Genomic DNA, 8521 nt, shown 5'->3' on the forward strand with positions numbered 1-8521 from the left:
CCTGTCCGAAAACCCGGAACCATTAATCATTTGAGTCCAGATCCAGAAGTCCGAGTGGTGGACACTCGACAAATGCAATTGGTGGACATTCTGGAGAAGAAACTTTTGTGCGCTACGTGGCAACGTGTTGAAATTACAAAACGGGCTAAAAAATGAAAGTGCGGTTTGGCAGGGCGGGTAAAAAGCAAAATAAAATATTTCATTCACACACAGACTTTTGTCTCTACCAGCCGTCCATATAAAAAATATAAATTTCCTCTGAGAATAGAACTTGCGGAAGGCAAGGCAAGGTGATTATGTTTGACAGCCGGCTTGGGACGTGGAGCCCCGCCCCCTTTTTCATCGCCAGACAGGACATGGGTATTAGATTCTGACCAAAGTGCGGAAATTGGCCACCCGCCTGATTTATGACCAACTATTTTGTTTAATTTTCTCCACTATCTAACTTTGAATTTGGCCAAACAAATTATTAAAAGAGAAAATAAAATTTCATTTAATTTTCTTTGGCCTTCATTAATGCTTTTTCTCCTTCTCTGGGGAACTGTGAAAAATATGAATTATTGAAACAGCTGAAGAAAATAATATAACCAAATCAGAAGGCCAAATCTGTATTTAATGTTTCACATTTTGTTTTTTTGGGCAGGGGGCTGAATGACAATTTGCTTTTTGGCTTCAACCTCCCTCAACTGAAATTGATTTTCAATGTTTTTCGCCTAAAAATACACAAAAGAGTCGAAAAATTTGCTTGTGATTGTCAGCTGAATAAGAGTGGGTGGGTGGTTGGGAAAACCACTCCAAATCCACTTCACCAGATATGTCAGTGTATGGAATCACGGACCTCGCCTGATTTCTCCAGTGATTTTTCGCAATCAACCTGATGAGGATGTGCAGAGGACGATGAGGCCGTGCTATGATTAGTATCCTTTCAGCCAGGTCAAAAGCGACTCTCTCGCATGCCAAGTGGTCTCGGCCAAATGAAACTTTAATGCGGAACAAGGACATCAGGCTAAAAGAAGCCGCCTGATGAACTACGTGCTGGTCAGGATGATACACCTGGAAAAATATAGAAAATTTGGGAGCACCAACTTAAGCTGACAAAAATAAACTTTGAATATTTTAAACATAAAAAAAGTCAGATTAAAATACTTTTTAAGAAATGGCTACTGAAAACTATAGGGTGAGAAATACTTAAATATTTTAAATTATTAATATTAAGCAAATAAAAACATTAAAGTTAAAAATATTTAATCCCCGATGAAATATTTTGTAATATTTTAAATAACATTTTCCTTTCCTGTTCTGAATGCTCATACTGGTTAGAGACATTTCTCTAAGTGTAAAATGATAGTCAGCGACAAAGTGAAATGCATTGAGGTTGGTGGCGAGGAAACGCGAACTGAATCTGGAATTCCTACCCAGCCCGTTCCCACTACCAATTTATGGCTACTACGACTAGCATATGCCAGTTATATCTGGCATATCAATGCCAATAATGTACTTGGGTCCACGAGTATCTTTATTATCCTTACTGCTCCGCAATTATTTCCGACTATTTTTCGCTGTCTCGTTTTCCCGGGTCCTGGGAAAGGCAAACAAAGGATATTTCGCGTGCACACGCCCTGGACATGATTGCATCCGGCCAGGAAACCTTACGTCGTGTATTTCTGCATCCTTACATCCTAACATCCGCGCTTCCTTCCTGCAGATCTGAGCCCCTGGACTTGGCTGGTTTCATCCGCAATTTTCACGCCCACTTTGTTTGATGATGACAAATCTCGTTGCGTGTTATCAGATTGGCCAACTTTCCGTTCTCCCCTCCGGATTGCATAATTATGTTTATCTTTGGTAGCTGCGCTCCTGCCACGTGTCCTTGGCTTTTTCTGGTTTTCCCCCCGATTTTCCGATTTTCCTCCGCGACCTCGGAACGAGTGGCACGTGCTAATCGGCGGTCGTCTGCGACGCCCATGCACCCAACTAACCAACCAACCAACTGAACCACCCCCTCGAAAATGCAATGCCCGCCTTACATGCCCGATAATTGAAATCGCTAAGCTGAACATCGGCATCGTAATGGCTTCATTCTATCAGCTCAATTCGAAGGCAGCGCATAATGTCCTAAAAAAATTTGAATTGGGGGAAAGGTACTTGGAATGATGTATTTCACTTAGCTCGATTAAATTTGCTCATTTATTTTTTGGCCTAATTACGGAAATGAATTAAATTGATAGAAAATAATCATTTTTTTTATCAGGTTTTATTGATAAAAATTTAGCATGGATAGAATGTTTTAGACACAATAAAATGTATAACATTATTTATTAAAAAAGTAATTCAGGGTTTTTTTTAATTGTATAATTATTTTGTATTTTATTCTAGTATTATATGTATTTCCAAATTATATTAATTAGAGAATTTTATAAAAAATATTGCTAAAAAACGCGCCTAAATCCAAAAGAATTTCCATTTCTCCTATCCAACCAACCAAAAATTCCCGGTTTAAATTAAATTTGCTCATTTACCTTTAAGGACATCCTTTGGTTAATGAGTCCACTCACTCACACACCTACTTGCAACCGAATGAGTGTCGCCCTGCGGACGCATAAAAGCCTCACCTCACACGTGGAGAAAGACAAAGCGAGAGAGAGGGGTATATAAAATAAGAGAGAGACGGGCAGCTACGGTCTGAGGCCACGAAGTGTGCTAAATATTTAAATACTTAAAACCATAAACCCGAGTACTTATGAATTGACTTTAACAAGCTCATGTGTGAGGTGGGGGTGTGTCTGTGTGGGCAGACCCTTTTTTTGGGCCAAAAGGATCTGCTCAGCTCCATTCATTAGAAATGCTCACTAATGTGCCCGACTTAATAATAATCAAATTTATATGCATGGTTATGTCCTTTAAAGCAGGACCACAAAACTGAAGTTCCGAGAGGACTTTCGAAGGAAAAGGGGAGGGGACTTCTCTGAGAAAACACTGAGAATGAGACGAAGAAAAGTGTCAATATCCTTGTTTTCCAAAAACTTCTGGCCAAAAGTGCAGCTGTCCAGTATCGAAAGTCCAGTACCGTTATTTTGTTACCAGTATCTTGTTTGTTTGTTTGTTAGCCTTCTTGTTTGCGGCCGACACTGAGACTAAATGGCCAAAAAGGTTGTTCTCCCGGGATTTGATGCGTCCTTCTGCCGGCTTCCTCATTCTTTTGGCCCCGATGAGTCTTGAAAATTTCACAAAAATTAATTATGAATGCTGTTATGTATACCTATTTGTTGTGATAGGCCAGTCTGGAAACATTTTTGATTTGACTGAAGCGGATCTCCTTTTTGGCCACACCCGAAATGCTATTCCCTCACGAGAAGCGACAATAAAAACAAATTACAATTGCAACAATGGCAGCGGCAGCCAAACATTTGAGGCATTTTCTCCACACACTTCAGTTAAACGAACGTTTGCAGGACCTGGATTCATAGACATTCTATACACTTTCAGGGGTTGCACTCCAGGAGCATTAACCCATTTTTGCCCACGGCAGCGGCCAGCAACGAAGGACTGAAAAAATTGAAATAAATTACCAAAACTAAAGGCAACAACTGTTCGCATAATGAAGTCAAATTATTTTTTGCCTGCAAGCACTAAAAGAAATATTTACCTTGAAAAAATACAGTTTAAATTTTAATTGAATTAAAAAAGTTGAACCTTGATGTGCAAATTCTTTAAAATCAATAAAATTTTTTATAAAATCAAAGCTGTATTGAAAGTATAGAATTTTAAATTGGGTATCATCTTTTTTTATGACCAACATAAAAGGAAACATTTTCATTTTTAATTTTATTAGTGTTCTTTATTTTAAAAGAATTTTTGTCAGTGCAGTTGGAAAGAGGGAGTTGAAATAAAAAGAGATGGGGTGCGCAAAGATGATCAGGGGAGGTGTGAGTGATTCAAACTAGCAGGGCGTGAGGTTAGCGAAGGGTGCGTCCTTTTGCTGGTCCTTGGAATTATTCAAATCGGCTGCACTTCAGATACTACCCCTACTAAAAGCCCCCCACACCCCTAATCACCCGAGATAACCCTCTACAAACACACATATTAGTGTCATCGAGCATTTGCCAGGCCATTTCATTGACACGTAGAACACCTTTTTCGGCGTCCACTTCGTATGATGTTATCATTTAATTCTTAGGGAATTAACACGGACATTGTCAACCGTAAATGAGCTAATTAATCTAGTAAATGTGTCGCAGCTCATTCCGCATTTCCTCCATTGCCGGAATGGGTTCGCGTTTTTGTGGTTCTCCAGAGGATCCCCAATGCTGACACGCTTCTCCAGGTGGATGAGGAAAACTGGGCAGGAAGGCCCCTCGGGGAGCTGCACTAAAACCCCAAATGAGATGCATGAATTCCTCTCGGCAGACAAGCACCTCATAAAAGTTTACATCAATGTATTTACAACAAATTTTAGGGGACATTTCAAGTGGAAAATAAATTAAATAAAGTCGAGGGAAATTCATAGAAATTATAAGTAAAATAATAAGTCAAATAGCAATACGATTTTCTTTAATGTTGGTTTTTTAAATGGACAATATTCTCTTATTATTATTATTATTTATTTATTTCCACTGTTTTGAATTTCAATCCAATATCCATTCCCATGATTTTCTGAATTTTTGGCTAACTTTATTTGGCCACAAATCAATCTTTTGTCGCACCAAAGTTAATGAACCAGCCGCACTTTTCCAATCTCGTCTTTGATGCGTTGGACTCCGCATATTTGGCCAGACTGAAAAATAATTTCATGTTTATGGCCAAGTTGTTTTCACCGGGCCACAAAAATGCTTATCGAACGGCTGAGATCGCTGAGCGAGACTTGTAAATATTTATGATTTTTTGCGATTTTTATACGACTGATAAACGGGTTTTTCCCAGCCAAAAGTGCTGGGATGTGCGAAAATGTTTGTGGGAAGAAATTGAGGTACATCTAGCCCTCGGGTTAACCTTCTGTTTGTTTAAATAATAAATCTGAAGAAAGGTTTTATTTTTGTAGCCTCCCTCCCCTTGTTATTCTTATGTAAACGAAACCTTTTTTTTCTCTTTTTTAGAGTAACCCTCACGAGAACGTTTAGGCCGAGAATTGGGTAAATATTTAAACTGGTTGCGATTGTTTTGGCAAAATCGTTGCAGTTGGTCAAACACGTGTTTGAGATAATTTAATTAAATTTAGGTACTTGGCTTTCTTCCCGTGCCACGTGCCACTCGAGTCCAGTTATGTTGCCCTCCAAATGGAGTGGCAAACACTTGAGCACTTGCTTTAAAATTGTGGCAAGTGCAGGGGGGTTGAACAGTTGGTTGGTTAGAAAATTCCTTGGAATCGGAAAACTTTGGTGGTCCACGGTGCAGACAATGCAACTGTCATACGTTTAACACACATTCAACTTGGATGGATCTCTGGCATCTGTCACAGTCCGTGGAGAATAAACTAAATTCCTCCGAACTCAACGCACGACAATGCCGATGATGACTTGTGGAAATCAACGAAAAGATTTTCCATCTGTAACTAAATATGATTTATTTCCACGGTGTGTTAGCCGCCTTCCGCCCCTCTCATTAGTCGGGGCCCCGGGTAATTTGCATAAGTGTCCTGGCCCCAGGAAAAAGGACTCCGACTTGAGAGAGCGCTGGAAACTAATTAAAATGTTCGCGCCTCAAATTTCCTTCGCTCGCCTTTATTTATGACCCTGTGAATGTCTTGCATATGGAGTTCCTTCTCCTTTTCCCTGCAGTTGCCCTCTTATTTTCCTCCTTTATTTTTTGTTTACGAGTGACAAATGGGACATTTACATGCGAGTCAGTATGCATATTAGAATTATTCATGGTTTCTTCAGAGATGGCGTCTGTGATGTGGCAGGAAAAGGGTAAGGGTTTCTTAAAGGAAATCGGAAATAGAAGAGGATGCTTGACGGTATAGAGGAAATCTATGCATAAAACCGATATAGGGGCATTTAATATTTTATATTTGACAAAAATAATATTTTCTGTAAATATCTAAGTCAGTCAAGGAAGATAGCGAACTTAATAAAAAAAAAGAAATTCAAGTTATTTTCTACAGTTTCAGTAATACATGTTTAATTTATTATTACAAATTGTATAGAACGTTTAATCTTGTTTAATGTAAATTAAATAATACATGTTGAAAATTCTTAAGGAAACTAAATGGATGCAGAATTTATATGTACGAATCAGAAATATATTGTATTTTAAATTTAGTTTGATTAAAAAATTGTTTAAGCTTGTTATTAGGAAAACTGAAATCAGAATTATTTGGAAATTGTTTTGTTGCTTAATAATCTTGTAATCTCCAATTCATTATTTAGGTAAAAAAAAAGCTTAAGCCTTCGACATGGTTATGGTTTATGGTTAAAAGTCAAACCTCTGGCTAATTGATACAATTGTAATTGTGCTGACGAGAGTCCTTCCGATTGTCCATTTCCCACCCTCCGTAATCCCTTAAGTCTCAAGCAGGGGTAAATATCAAATCCGGAAAACGTACCAACAAATTATTTAGCAATTGGCTAGTGAAAGTCCAGTGCCATGTAAATCCAATTGTAAACAATTTGAATCAAATTCCAGGGGCATCGGCCGCAAAGGGGATGGGGGTGGCAGGGGTTAAAGTTCCATGACAGCTGTCGCGGCCCGCAAAGTCCGCTGAGGATTGGGCGTGATAAAAGGGGTTAATCGAACACGCGGACCTCTGCTTTGGATCGGGGAATTTTCTTCACCTTTGCGGAATAAGAAAATTTATTTGTAGAAGGGCGTGGAATTTCCTTCTGGGTATTTTGGTTAATTAGCGATGTCTGGGGACATCTTGGCCTGCTCTTTTCGCCTCTGATTTAAACATAAAATTTGTGCTTGCAGCTCTGGGGAGATGTTTCGAGAACTTCTCAAAAATAGACCCAACAGCAAGTGAGGGAGTGAAAGAAATTCGGGAAAAAGAGTTGATTCTTCCTCTGACACTTGCCGACTTTTGGTTAACGGAGTTTTCCTGGCTTGTCAGAAGTTAATGAGATTACCACGCCCCTCAAATTAATTCACGGAAAAGTCAAACAAGCACACAGCATGTTTGTCTCTCTTTCCCTCGTTTATTCAATCGGTCACAGGCAGAAACCGCAAATGCGGAAAATGCAAATTGTTTTTCATCCGAACCCAGAACCTCGAAACCGATGCCATCCCCTGACCTTTTCACTTTTTGTCCTCCTAACGAGGCGTGAAAATTTTGTGGGCGGTTCCGGTAACTAATCCCCAGAAAGAGGAAGAGAGGGATATGAAGGATATACCTATAGGCACTCCATAGTGTTTGACAACTTCTTCTGCCCCGGATAATGTGCGAAAGTCAGAAGGGTTAAACCCGAAAATGATGACTAATCAACTCTGAACTCACAACAAAATAAAAAATTTTATTAAGAGAAACAAAGAAACAAAAGAATTAAAAGATTTTTTATTGCACTTAAAATTTATTTAAATGTAAAATTAATAGTTTATACCTTACTTTATCAAATGATATATTGTAATTACATTTGTAATATACATATTAAATTGAAAATTTAGGAACCATTGTCCAAAGTATTTATAAAATTTTCTTCAATTTCTAATGTTTTCTTATTTTACATTTTAGGGGTATCTTCGGATACAACAAAGTTAAAAAATATAATACATTAAAATATTAAAGATTTTAAATAAATTGAACATTCGTAGTTCCACTATTTCCCCCTGTTCCGCGTAGCCAGGCACTGCTTGCTTTTTGGACTGCTTTGCCGATGGCTAAAGAGAAATTATAATCCCCACTCTCTCTCTCTCTCTTGATTTTGGCTGCCAAAATGGTTCTCCAATCAGAATGCAGCAATGACAATTTGTTTTTGCTGAGCTCCAGTGGCTCCCCAGTGGTTTTGTTTTTGGGTTTTAGTTACCGTTTCGTTTGTTTGCCGTTTTGTGTTTGTTGCCTTTCAGTGTGTCTTTGCAGGCGTTGACACTTTGGTCTCCCAAAAGAGCCGAGCCGAAGGTGCCTGGGAATAGAGCGGTGCCATAAGCCAGGCAGAAATGGAGAAGTGAGACCAAGAGACCATGAGACCCCGAGATCCCAAAACCGAGATCCTAGACACACGCCCCCTCTCGATTGGGGACGTCGCTGCGTCGCTGCGGTTCCATTCGCACCGTTCCTAGGGGGCTGCTCTCTCGCTCGCTCTCGCTCTCTCCCGTTAGGACACCCGCTGTGGTGGTGGGTTTCCCACACACACACAAGCGACAGCTTCTCGTCTCTCCACGGGATTGGCTGGCCATTGGATTTGGCTGGCCACCCCCGGCGCTCTCTCTCCCCTCACCCAGTGGCGCAGACTCGTTTCGTTTCCATTTCCATTCTCGAAACTCTCGTTGGTCGCTTCTCCGCAGCCGCGTCGCTGCCGCTGCGCCGCTTCTTGTGCGACGGCCGCTGCAGAATCGCTGGCAAGGATTCAGTTGGGGTTTCACAGCCACTCGG

The sequence above is a fragment of the Drosophila takahashii genome, chromosome 2R (genome assembly GCF_030179915.1).
Source record: "Drosophila takahashii strain IR98-3 E-12201 chromosome 2R, DtakHiC1v2, whole genome shotgun sequence".
Classification (NCBI taxonomy): Eukaryota; Metazoa; Arthropoda; class Insecta; order Diptera; family Drosophilidae; genus Drosophila; species Drosophila takahashii.